This window comes from Zeus faber, assembly GCF_960531495.2.
Source record: "Zeus faber genome assembly, chromosome: 4".
NCBI classification, from domain to species: Eukaryota; Metazoa; Chordata; class Actinopteri; order Zeiformes; family Zeidae; genus Zeus; species Zeus faber.
In genome coordinates, this window is record NC_137191.1 from 20,989,208 (window position 1) to 21,002,764 (window position 13,557).

Consider the following 13,557-nt stretch of genomic DNA (forward strand, 5'->3'; position numbering starts at 1 on the left):
ACATTTTGCAGCATACCTGGAAACCGAAGAAAACGCACAAAATTTCTTCATAGAATGTTTTGGTGTTGGTACTTTACAGGTTCTGCATGTATGAAAACACAATGAAATGCATTCATCTTCCAGTGCAGTAACATCACTGTGATAGCATAACGCACTTTTCAGCTAGTTAGCATGCAAATGGTCTGATGAAAATAGTAATAATAAATGCTTATTAGTTAATACAATTATTCCAAAATCATCATAATGCATGCTAAAACAAATAGCGCACACACTGCATTAAAATATACCACCCAAATGATGTCTTTCTCCTCAAACAAAATACAATACAGGGAGAACTCTGTTTCATGGCAGCGCCCCTCGAGGTACGACAACACGCAATGGACAAAACACACTAGACCTTGAGCACACCACAACTCGAAGGAGGCTCCATTAGAGACAACACAATCTTAACTTGCTTAACTGTGGCGAAACTCATACATAATCAAAACTACATTTTTAACTGTGTCACACCGCCAGCTTGGAAAGCGATGACTCAAATGATGCACCAATTTATAATTTCCCTCCCCATCAGAAATCGCAGCGATCCTCAGGTTACCAACTTTCACTTTGGCCCCTGCGTCCCTCACCGTCCGACCGCCATGGTTTTTAATCATAGTTCTTCTCAGCTCCGTAATAATTTACACTCTGCTTCTGGGCACAGCTTATTAAGTTAGGAGCACTCAACAAATGTCTCCCGTTGCCCTGGTCAGAGCCAGCGCTGTTGCTAGGCAACTGCCGTCAAGGTGAGAAAGTTACTTCATTGTATCTGAAAACCTCTAATGGTACACAAGGAGAATTACAAAAAAACATGTCAGACTCTCAGCTCTCAGCTCCGGTTCCGCTTTCATCTTTGAAGGCAAAATCCTTCGCCGGGCATGTTGCTTCTAATCAGGTTCGACAGCCTGTGCGCCTCCACTTTTTCTTTTTTTTTTTTTGAACCAGGATTGTTGAGAAAACCGAAAAAACATCTGTATCAGGCTGTGTTTCCTCAACCTCCTTTCTGCCACAACACAACACGACCCTGTTAACCACCTAAACCTCCGCAACACGTAGAACTGTGCTTATTATTATTATGGTCCACTAACAGTTTTCCACTTACTAAAACGCAAACGATTCGGTCATAGTGAACAAATCAATTCAATTTCTCGGGAGTCTGGAATCGGCAAAAGAGTGGAGTTTTGGACTCACAAACTGAAAATAATTGTCGAGGAAAATCAGGCAAAAAATAACAGATCACAGATAAATCCTATTGACTATGACATTTACACTTTGTATACCACCAAAAATAAAACATAAAATAAATAAAAGAGTCGGGAAAAAATAAGTCTTTACTGAGTGACTCGTAGAGGACCGAATCTAGTCAAACCCTCATCGTTACCAATAGTTCTCCCTTTCAGAGTTAAACTTAAGCTTGTTCTGAGGAGCTGCTGTTCTGCCTGAAACTGAGCAATTAGATGAATTAGGGCGGTCTTGCAATTTGGATCTTGCAACGCATGAGTGAGTTTCCATTATGTAGGTATTTTAAGTGGGATTTTAAACATTGTCACGGCAAACGGGGGGCGGTCGAAAAACACTAGCTCACGGCAACTCGCTTAAAGGGACCTTTGTGGGACCTGATCGATACAACAACATGTAGATTTACCAACGTACTCTCACACTTAAGTAATAAATGGCAACAGCCGGTCGAAAGACCACCACCACCACCACAACAACAACAACCAAAAAACGAAAATAAATGAGAGCAAAGACATCCCCGAGGCCAACTGCCAACAACTTCTTTACTGCGTGACATTAGGGAAACAAGGCTCGGGATGAGGGAGTAATTCCTAACAAGGACAGCATTTACATAACAAGTAAAAAGATTTCTCTCACAAGTCACCACGCAGGATCCGCGCTTATTCGCACGTATGAGCAAGACGACACACACGCCCGCACGCACGGCCACACACACACACGCACGCACGCACGCACACACACGCACAAACACACACACACACACACACACACACACACACACACACACACACACACCAGGAAACAGGGCTGTGGACTGGCGTGGCACTAATAGGCTTAACAAGCAGCTCCTACTGTCGCTGCTCTTGCTGCTAGACAAGAGCGGGATTTCTGTCCTGCACACACATTAGTGGAGTCGCAATCCAGAACTTTCAAACCGGACCCTTCAGGCTTCAATAGAGAATTATGATTTGCAGAATGATGACTATTCACAAAGCTGTGCCCAGCAAAAAATACACCCATACACAATCATTAATTACTTTTCATGCTCAAACTCCATCTATGTGTCTTCAACCAAGTCCCGGATAATTCTAGATAAACGCTGTGACGTCTCTAACTCCATAACGACTAGAACTACGTGCGGCAGTGCCAGGGCTTGAACCAGTGGGGGACACGGCGAGGGACAAAAAGTCTGGATCTTTCCGAGTGAATCAACAGAAAGATTTGTCAGGCTCTTCATTCGTTTGGTTCAGCTGGTGTAGCGACTCAGAAGAGCGGGTTCGACTCTGACTTGTGAATGGAACTCTCACAAGAATCATCAAAATTATTCATTTGGTGAGATGCAAACTGTAAATCAATCATATTCAATATGAATAATGTCAAATGCTTTGGCCTTTTTGTTTCCATATTAATTTAATCCTCAGTAATTCTTTTCTGTTCATGGGGAGAAGATTCTGTCTCTCTCTCTCTCTCTCTCTCTCTCTCTCTCTCTCTCTCTCTCTCTCTCTCTCGCCCACTCACTGAGCTTGTTGGGCTGTGGGGCTTGAGGCACATGCGTGACTGTTTCCCGAATCAAGAGTGGGATCTCAGTTTCAGCCCGTCCACAGTTACCGAGTTGCGAACGAACGTCCCTTTTGCCAATGTGACTCGCGGCTCCCAAGTTTTCTGGAAAGATTTGTTCGCTACGAACAAATCTTTCAAATAGTTCCTGTATATCACGATACGTGAAGACAAAGCAAGACTTCATCGTCGATGTGACCAACAATGAAGGTATACCCCCCCATCAAGAAAGGCCACGGGCGTGACCGCTGTGGCAGCTGTCCCTAAACCCTCCCAATCCTGTGCGAACCGTTTTCATCAACAGCGTTCGGAGCAATTTCTTGGATCTGCATGCAGGAGAAAGGAAAAGGCGATGGCCACCAAGTACAGCACCGTCTTGATGGCATAGTGGACCAGGTACAAAAACCAGGCCACCATCCGAGACAACTGGCTGACCTTCCCAGACCAACCGTGAAAGAAGGCGGAACGGCGAGACCCTCCATGGTTCCTCCATGTGTTTGCTCCTCCAGGCAGCGTTGACCTTCAATTGAATGGCTCGGGTTGGGCTTTTTAGGGTGATATTGAGCTTACAATTATTTGAGAAGAAAGGAACTTTATGAGGGGCGCACGATCAAAAGAAAATAAAAAATGGGGCATGAATAATTTATCTTCTAGCACTTCCCTTAAATCATCACTCACAGTTTGAGGGCTTTAGACCTTAAGACCAAAAGGTGTTTAAAGGAATTTCTGTGACGTGTGAGGTTGCAAATATCCTGTCTGGAAAATCAAAGTTATTCTATTTCATTCTCTTCTACTCAATTCAATTGTATTCTGTTCTATTCCATTTCATTATTTTCTGTTCCATTCCATTGCATTCTATACTATTCGACCTCACTGCACTCCATTCTCTTTCTATTTTCTACTCCACTGAATTCCATTCTATTATATTCTATTCCTTTCCATTCAGTTTCTTTTTCATTCAATTATTTGCTATCCCATTGCGCTATGTGTGACGCGGCATGGATTGCACGGTGCGTTTTTGGTTTTTTTTCTTATAATTTTTCTAATACATGATCTAAAATAATAACACAGTTTTTTTGGAGAAACGGGGGGGAATTTGGAGAAGAGGCGCAAATTGGCAGAGAGGAGCAGGGAGGAGACTCATTGCGTGGCATTGTTTTGCATCAATAATAAACACATTTCAATGCTTATTTTATTATTTAAAACTATATAGTTATGTTTACAATGATATATTGAGGGGGACATGTTGAAGAAATTCTTCTAGGTAGATGCCTTTGTCCTCATTCAAAATAGTTGATCGTATGCAGTTTTTTCTCACAGACAACTCTGTGTTTTTCCCAGCAATGGAAATCTTTTTTGTAAAATCTTTGTAAAATTTCGCTTCATTTATTTCATTTGTAATCCATCGCCCTTGATTGTATGCATGGAAGTACGGCTGAGCATCTGTGTGCAGCTGATCAACAGGATGTTGACTACAAAACAAAAACTCTGTAATGGAACGAGCCAGTGGCACCGAAGCAAATGTGCGCCTTCCACATAAATGTGCAAGAGTTATCGATCGTTTAGTCGTAGAGTTGTGTTGTTTTACTAGTGTGCCTCTTACACGCTTTCACTTTATTGTGCAGTTCTGCGCTTTGTTTTACAACCCCAGCCTCAGCCATATTTCTTGTACAGGCTTTCAGCACGCAAACACACGCACACACACACACACACACACACACACACACACACACACACACACACACACACACACACACACACACACACACACACACACACACACACACACACACAGTGGCAAGTGACAAGGCACATTTATTTATGGTAACCATCCCATTCCTCATGTTGTCCTGGGGGCAGAATTTGTGGCGGAATCTGCACAGCTTCAATGCCGATCTCTCCCTTCTCTGCCCTCTTGGACCCTTCTCCATTTCATCTCTGTCTGCTGTCTTCTTCTTCTTCTTCAGCCCAGATTCGCCATCATTTATCCCTCTACCCTCCCCCCCCACCCCCCACCCCCCCACCCACACCCCCCGCGGGCAACGCTCTGGTTCTATTCCTCTGTTTCTGTGGCTCGAGACTTGCTTTGCCTGGTGCTTCACAATGTTTATCCACGGCTTAGTCATCTTAGAACAAATGGCATGCATGAAAACCCAAGCACTACAATTCATTCACACTGGATAAAACAATTACAGGTGAGGGCGTTGAATCGGGGGTGTTTATTCATCACCTTCGGTGAATGAATAAATAAGAACGATGGGGCCCCCTTGCCACTGTTGCCATATTATTCTAGATGGGCTTTCTGGACGGGATCAAACTCACTGATAACTGCAGTTAGGGAAATATAAGCTCAACCGACCGCTACTGATATTGGGCGTCTGTTAGTATGACTACGCTTTGTTACTATTACTATTGATATCAGCCATTCTGGGGTGATACATAGATGTTGTTTGAGTGTGCATATAAAATCCTTTTTTGGGGATTTGTGGAAGAAGTAGAGTGAGAAGCTGTAGGTTGCTTTAAAATGTTGGTGTGGCAGTTCCGCCTGCCAACCGGCACCCGAGTGGCGTTTTAAGGGCCCCCCAACACAGAAACACAGGCAGAGATGTTGCAAACACACCAGTTTATTGTGGAGAGTGGCGAGATGGTACAAGCCGGAAGCAGATGGACACATGTCATGACAGAGCCTCTCCTTGTGTGTGTGCGGGGATGGGTGATTTGCCTGTTGCTTGTTGATTGCTGTGATGAACAACAGCCGTACAGCCACCCCTGATAGACATGTGCGGCTGCTTAAACCACACAACCCCCACACCACAGTTTGATATCCAGGGAATTTTGCTAACAAGGCCTTCTATTCCCTCTCTTTGTGAATGTCAACTAATGGTTCAAGCTAGAGGTGCCTAAAAGTGACTTCATCGAGGGAACTGAGGCCATGAGCCTGTGCCGTCCATGCGGGTGGAGCTAGGGGGAAAGTCGGAGTTGAAATAGCATCTACTCGTTGGGACGAATCCGACGGTGACAGGCAAGTTCCTCCCCCACAAAGGGGGCGGGGATTACCTCTGACCTAACCCTCTCCACACCCCCTCCTCTTCTCTCCTTTCTTCTCATCTCCACTCCTCTCCTCTCTCCTCCACACATCCTCGCCTTCTTGTCTCCTCTCCTCTCCTCGTTTTCTTTCACTCAGTTTTCCTCTCCTCTCAACTCCGCTCCTCTGAGGTGGAGTGAAGAGAAGATGGGAGGTGAGAAGAGGAGAGCAAAGGAGAGAAGATGGAGAGGGAAGAAGGAGAAAGAGATGGAGATGCAGGGGGGAGAGGAGATGATAGAAGGAGAGAGGAGGAGAGAAGAACAGATAGGAGTTCAATGGAGAGGAGAAGAGTGGGGGAGAGGAGAGAAGAAGAGGAAGAGAGACAAAAAGGGGAAAGGAGAGGAGATGAGAGGAGACAAGAAGAAAAGGGGGATAAGACTAGTGCAGCGATTCCCAACCTGTGGGCCGTGGCCCGCTGGAGGGTATTGCAAGTGGGCTGCCAAATGGGCAAAACACATAGATTTTCTTGAAAAAAAAAAAAAAAAAATACAGTACATGTATTTATTTTAAAAACGTTTTTTAAATGTAAAAAACAATATATAGTAATTTCATGGTCTTTCTTCCACACAGTCCCGCCTGTCAAACAAATAAGAAACGCGCACACGCTTAGGTTAATGGTCAAGGTATCGTTCTCAATTTATTTTAAGGGATGAGTAGTTCCTTTTTATATACACAGCCTTGTGCCTTGGCCTTTTATTCCATTTTCCAAAATTCTTTTAGCTCCAAACCAAATGGTTTTTTTTGTCACGATTCATCTGGTACGTTGTTGGCTTGGTTCCAGGTTTAAAACTCTTTATAGAAGGATTTTCTGAAACATCAATGGAGTGACTGAATGGGAAATTCACTTTCTGAAGCGGAGCCGTTCAAAATGTGGACGGTCGCTGTTGAGCTCTATAACCAGACAATATTATATTATTTATAATAAAAAAACGAGGCTATATGTACGGTATATCATCAATAAATGCTGACATTCATATACAGTAAAATTGTATCTATGAAAGAAATTCACTCACCGCCCCACACCTCCTAGTGGTTGCGGTGGCGTGCTTTCGTCATAAGGGATGTTATTAGTTTTAGTTTTTGAGGAAGTCTGGGGCAAAAATCTGAAAAAGTATTGGAAAGAGTATCCATAATACAGTACACCGCAGTAACCCTTTGTTGTATTGGTTGTCTTGACACACACATAACTACTAGAGGGTGCAAAATGCATTGGTTTATATTTTGTTCAGTGTAACCCTGAAAAAGTCAGACAGTCGTGCTCCGGGACATAATTCAATAGATACATTTTCGTGACTATGAGCACGAAAAACTCGTTATACTGGGTTGCGCCACCACAATAATTTGTTTACGCTCCAAGCAACAAAAAAAAATCAATACAAAAGTATGATCCAAGGGCCTTGAGTTTCACTGGGTTCAGGTTGACAGATAGGTCAGAAGCATTTTTTCCAATAAAAGCGCATTTAAAACTCTCAATCACTCAAATTCCCTGCTTTTCCATTCATATTAAGAAAGTTACATTATGGCCTGTGTTTAATCCTGCAACACATTCAAATAACACTGAAATAACATTGTTGAAGCTGTATTAATGTCGCAAATTACAGAATTACAATGTAAACCTTATATGCCTATAATTGTATATTGTATATTACAACTATTATTACTATTTCTGTTCTTCACTTTTGGCTATTTTTTGTATATTTTGCCAGAGACAATTCCTTGTTTATAAAAAGGCACTTGGAGAAAAACAGATTCTGTTTCTTTGATTTGAAGAATCTGCTGTCGGTATCCTCTGATGATTTGGGGACTATCTAGAGTGGAGACGATTAGATGGACTTCGCGCTAGCGAACATCCATCATGTCATCAAAATAGACAGTAATGCATCTATGCGTCAGTTTGATGCCACAGGGTTAGAGAGCCAGTCTTGAAAAGCAGGCGACTTGTTGCATAGACGCAGCTTGTATTTGTATTTATTTATTTCATGCGCTTTCGCTCGGTGGTTGGTAGGAAAAAGCCGTTAACTGCAAAGCCTGGACAAAGATGGATGAAAGGTCATTTTCACATCTTATCTTCTTTTAAAACGCAATGAATTTTCTCTGTTTTTGAAGGAGCAATAGACAACTTATTTGCTTTTACTCATCATTATGAAGTAAATGTTGACTGCACAGTGTAATAGCTCTAGAATAATGACAACATCAGCGTTTAGATTGGTTCCTTATAAGCCTCCATATCACTATGCAATACAGACTGCCCCCGGGTACGAACTCCTGCGAAAATTATGGATTTATGGTGCTGCATCTCAGGAAGTGTGTCAACCAATATGCAACCATTTAGTGGAAATGGTGGACCGTGGGGCAGTTATGAGCATAGCTCATAACCCTTAAACATAAAAATGACTCATTGAAATTGGTTGAGAAAAGTCAAGGATCCATCCAGAAAAACGTTGACGTATCGTAGCAACGAGTGGAAGCCGTCAGTGCTGCGTCTATGTATACGTATATGTCTATGATTTTCGAACCGAAATAAATAATAAGTAATACCACTTGGAAATACTATGGGGTGTAAATTGAAAAGTTGTCTATTGCTCCTTTAAGCAAATGCATCAGAACTAATATGAAGTGAAGAAGATAATCAATCTGTCAGCTCTTTATTGTTAGTGTAATTTATTATTGTCTATTCTAAATTTGTAGATTTGTTGTATATTTCCAACCATTTTTTAATCATCTATTCATCATTTAGGTTTCTCTAAAGAAATACATGATGTATGGAATTTTATAAAGTCCCAAATAACATGAAAGGTTATATGTCAAACTGTCAGTGCATGCCATAGATGCTGCCAGAGAACAAATCTGGCATTCTATCTCTGACATGGTTATCATGACAATTTGAATGATTTTTCTCTGTCAGGCCCATTTGTCCAGTGGTGCAAACAAGCTTCACACTCAGGACAATTATCCTTCCTGTGGAGTTCTGACAAACCAGGGCCATGGTGTGTTCGTAGCGGGGTTTCAGGCAGAGTTTGTCCAGGTATATAATGGTCCATGAGTTATGAATCACTTTGCGTTCAGAAGCCATTCAGAAGAATTGAGTTGTAATGTAAGTTGAGTTGTAACACAGTCATTAAAAAAACGGTGCAAATATTTCACACACATGTCCACACAATTGGAGACAATAACCTTAAGTCAAGGTCACAGGGAAAAGCTTAGTTTAGCTTCATTTTATTTGGATTAATGGTGAAAAGTTGGTCTCTTTTTGGAGGTTTGGCTCTTAACGAGTGAGTCAGTGAAACTTGTTTGTTCAACTTTCCAACTCATTGTTTGTTTGATGCGGTCAATGAACGAGGGTCAGAGGAGCGGGTTTCCGCTCTGAGTTGTGAATGTAATTGTCACAAGAATAATTCAATTCTGTCAAAATGATTTATTTTGGTCAAATGGAAAGTGTAAATCGGTCACATTCACTATGAATTATGCCAAATGACTTGGTCTGCTTTGCCTTGGACTTAGCAATGTTTTTCAGTTTGTGAGTGGACGATTTCCTTGCTCCCCACCCTTTGGCTGGAGCGACTCCCGAGTCATTAAAAAGATTAGTTCACTACGACCGAAACGTTTGCTCGTCTAGATGAGATGGACCCCACCAGCCCAGAGAACACAAATGAAATCTGTCATGAGGTGAGATCCCAGACACAAAAGCCTTATGTGCCAACGGGGACAAAGAGAAATAAGAAAGTGTGAGTTTCCTGGAGTTTAACGGTAGGAGACACCACCAGGGAGTAAGCGGGAAAATAAAGATTCTGGCTGCGCTTCTCCTTTCATCAGAATCGACCGGTTCAAAACCTGGTATTTCTATTTTATTCAAGGCCCGGACCGACAGATCCACGTTGTTGACCACACATCTGGAACAATGGTGTTCTTTTGTTGTTTTAATGAGGCACAAGGAACATGTTGAACGTTGCAGGCTCATTGTTTTATTTCTTCATCTCCCTCTACAGCTTTCTGCCACAGCGAACACCGAACCATGGAGGAGGCTCCAATCACCATACGGCCAAACTCTACACACTGTTCCCAACTACCGCCGACGAAGGGTCTCTCTGTTGACCGAGTGCCAAATATGTTGAACATTTCCTGCGGGAAGGGCTCACTTCCCCAAACAGACACAAAAAAAAAACATGCCCATGAATCACGTAGAATCCTAAAACTGCACCGTGCCGCTCTGGGGATTTCCAAGGCTCGTTCATGCATGTGAAGGGCAAGGGTAACCCTAACCCTGCCGGGAAGTCCATCTCTTATGCCGCAAGGTGTGCATTCCACATCATCCAATCCACCAGGCCTTGACGTGTGGCGCTCCCTGCATACGCCGTGGCTCCTAAATGATGTATCATTTGACATGGTGACATGGCATCATTTGACATGGCATCGGACATGGTGGAACGACACCAATCTTTCCCGCCTCGGCACTCTCTGCGAAGAGGACACACTCTGCTCAGGAGTTCACTACACTGTGCTCAGGAGGAATCATTTTTAGTTTTGTAAGTACTCGTTGTTATTTGTCTCTTTTGTCATTTATTATACAGATGCTGCACTCAACTTGGATTTTTGTTGTGATGCAAGACTTGCGAACGATTCGTTCATATCGAACCAGTCTTTGAACTGATGGCTCTTTTCCTTAGTTTTGAACAAAAAAGTAGACAACCGCAAGCCTGGAAATGCTGGGTTGTTGCCTACACAATTTTTGGAAGAAAGGTTGTTTTTCAGTTTCGGTCTTATCTGAATGTTCTACTTGCAAAATGAAAATAATTACTGAGGATTCAATTTATATGGTAAAAATGGTGAAGGCATTTGGCATAATTCATTTTGAATATGATTGATTTACACTTTTCATTCCACCAAAATAAATAATTTTAACAGAATTAAATGATTCTTGTGAGAATTCAACTCACAACTCAGAGTTAATCCGTTCTCTTCTACGCCAACTGAATAAAATTAAACGAAACAGTCGCAAACAAATGAACAAATCGTCACTCGTAAAGAATCTAATCTCCAAAAAGGGACATAACTTTTCATCACTAGATTGTTGACGTTTAATTTTGTACTGTACACTGTACTCTGTATACTTCATCATTATTAGGTGCAAACAAAATACAAAATAATGATCTCAAGAAAATATCCAATAGTCGATATAAATTTTAAATACCTTAAAAATTAAATGTTGTAAATGATTATCCCTGAGTTGATGGATAATATTTTGATGGATTAGATTACCAACACCTTAAAATTCAAGAAAATCAAGAAGTAAAAATATGTTTTTGTAGTTAATCAAGAAGTAAAAATATGTTTTTGTAGTTCCTTTTTGCTACAATTGAAAATGAATGTTCATTTTAATGGACTTATGGTCTACATTTACATTTACATTTACATTTAGTCATTTAGCAGACGCTTTTATCCAAAGCGACTTACAAGGGAGAATAACATTCAAGCTACATTGCGACAGAGACATTAGTGTAACAATAAATACTGCTAAGTAGTGCAAAGTAATTGTAGGTTAGGAGAGGAGGTACTCACTGAAGAGCTGGGTCTTCAAGTGCTTCTTAAAGACAGAGAGGGAGGTCCCTGCTCTGGTCATTTTTGGCAGCTCGTTCCACCAACGTGGAACTACAAATGAGAATAGCCTGGATTGCCGTGGCTGTACGGCCGGCAGAGCCAGGCGACGCTCATTTGACGAGCGCAGCATCCGTGGGGCAACATGTGCTCATACAAGAGCATTTAAGTAGGCGGGAGCATTCCCAGCAATCACTCTGTAGGCCAGCATAAGAGACTTGGACTTGATGCGGGCGGCTACAGGTAACCAGTGGAGCTCGATGAGCAGCGGAGTGACATGGGCCCTCTTTGGCTGGTTGAACACCAGTCGCGCCGCTGCATTCTGTATCATCTGGAGTGGCTTCACCGCACAGGCCGGCAAGCCTGTTAAGAGGGCGTTGCAGTAGTCGAGACGGGACATCACCAACGTTTGTACCAGCAGTTGAGTGGCATATTGGGTCAGGTACGGCCTGACTTTTTGGATGTTGAGTAGTGCGAAGCGGCAGGACCGGGAGACGGCAGCAACCTGGTCCGAGAATGTCAGTTGGTCATCAATAATGACACCAAGATTCCTTGCAGCCTTGGTAGGAACAAGAGATAGAGAGTCGATTTTAATATCAATGTTGTGATAAGTTGTATAAGTTGTATTTGTATTTGTGATAAGTTGTATTTGCCTGCTCCCTTCCGCTATAATCATAGCAATTCTACTTTGTGCAAAGTTTGACTTGACCTACAATTTCTAAATATGTGATCCACGGATGATGTGTTTCCTAGCGCTGTTTACACTTGACAGATTTGATTTTGACTGTGAAATGCTCAACTGTAAATTAAAGACTGGTTCGCAAAACGCTGCAACTAATTCCATGTCAACAGTGTGGCTCACAAATGGTAAGCAACATTATCGTCTATTATTAACGGTCATTGTTATTTATTTATAAATAATATATCCAAACCATTGTTTAGGTGCAAATAAATGTTCTTATGATGTTGCAAAAGTGTATGAAGTTCTTCTCTTGCAGCGCGCCGTTGTGATCACCCATGAAGAAAAACCAAATCACAAAATACACAATATCAATATTTTGCACATACCTTTCACCTTCAGTTTGCTTTCCACTGCAAAAAGTCTCAGTAATGGGTAAAGGTCACTGTGGTCAACTAGGAACAGGGATAGGAATTACAAATATTGCACCTTCAGCTACACAAGTGTTGGCCTGACAACAACACTGCCATATTAGTACATCACGCAACATAGCTGCGGCATGGAATGATGAACGACTCCTCCCCGTTCCCCATCGACACGATTTTTCTGCCAAATATTCAACCCAAGCACTATTGTGGAGAAGAGAGAGAGAGAAAGAAACTATATTCATAAGGTACCAACCGCAGCAGCCTTGATACTTGGCCAACATAAGAGACTGAAGAGCGACAGTACAATTTATTTTGAAACAAAATAAGGCGTCGTGGAGTGCAAAATCTTCCAGGCGATTGCTTGCGATTTGCAAGCAATCGCTGGTACAGACTATGGAGTTTGTAAGAAGAAAGGTTTGATTTATCACTTATCATCTGGTATGTTACACGGTAAATGGATATAATAATAATAATAATAATAATAATAATAATAATAATAATAATAATAATTATTATTATTATTATTATTATTATTATTATTATTATATAAAGATAAACATATGCCATTAAAATCGAAACTATCTAAAATAAATATATATAAAAAAAAAAACATTTGAACAATTTTACGTGTGTTTTTATTGTAGATTCATTTGTTGTAATTGATTGTAACGAATGGCCAATTGAATTGCCAACGGTGTGCCACTAACAGACATTTACAGACAGAACATTTAACTTATTTTCAAATCCCAATGTTGACAGGCATGGATCATGCAATGCATGTGTAACGTCTGCACAATACAGTTTGAAATAACTGCATCCTGACTAAATTAACTAAAGGGGGAATCAAGGATTGAATCGAAGGAACTGAAAGAACTTGCGGACAGTTCTGAACTATTTCCGCCAGATTTTTAGATTCCTTCACCGATTTATTTGCGAACTAT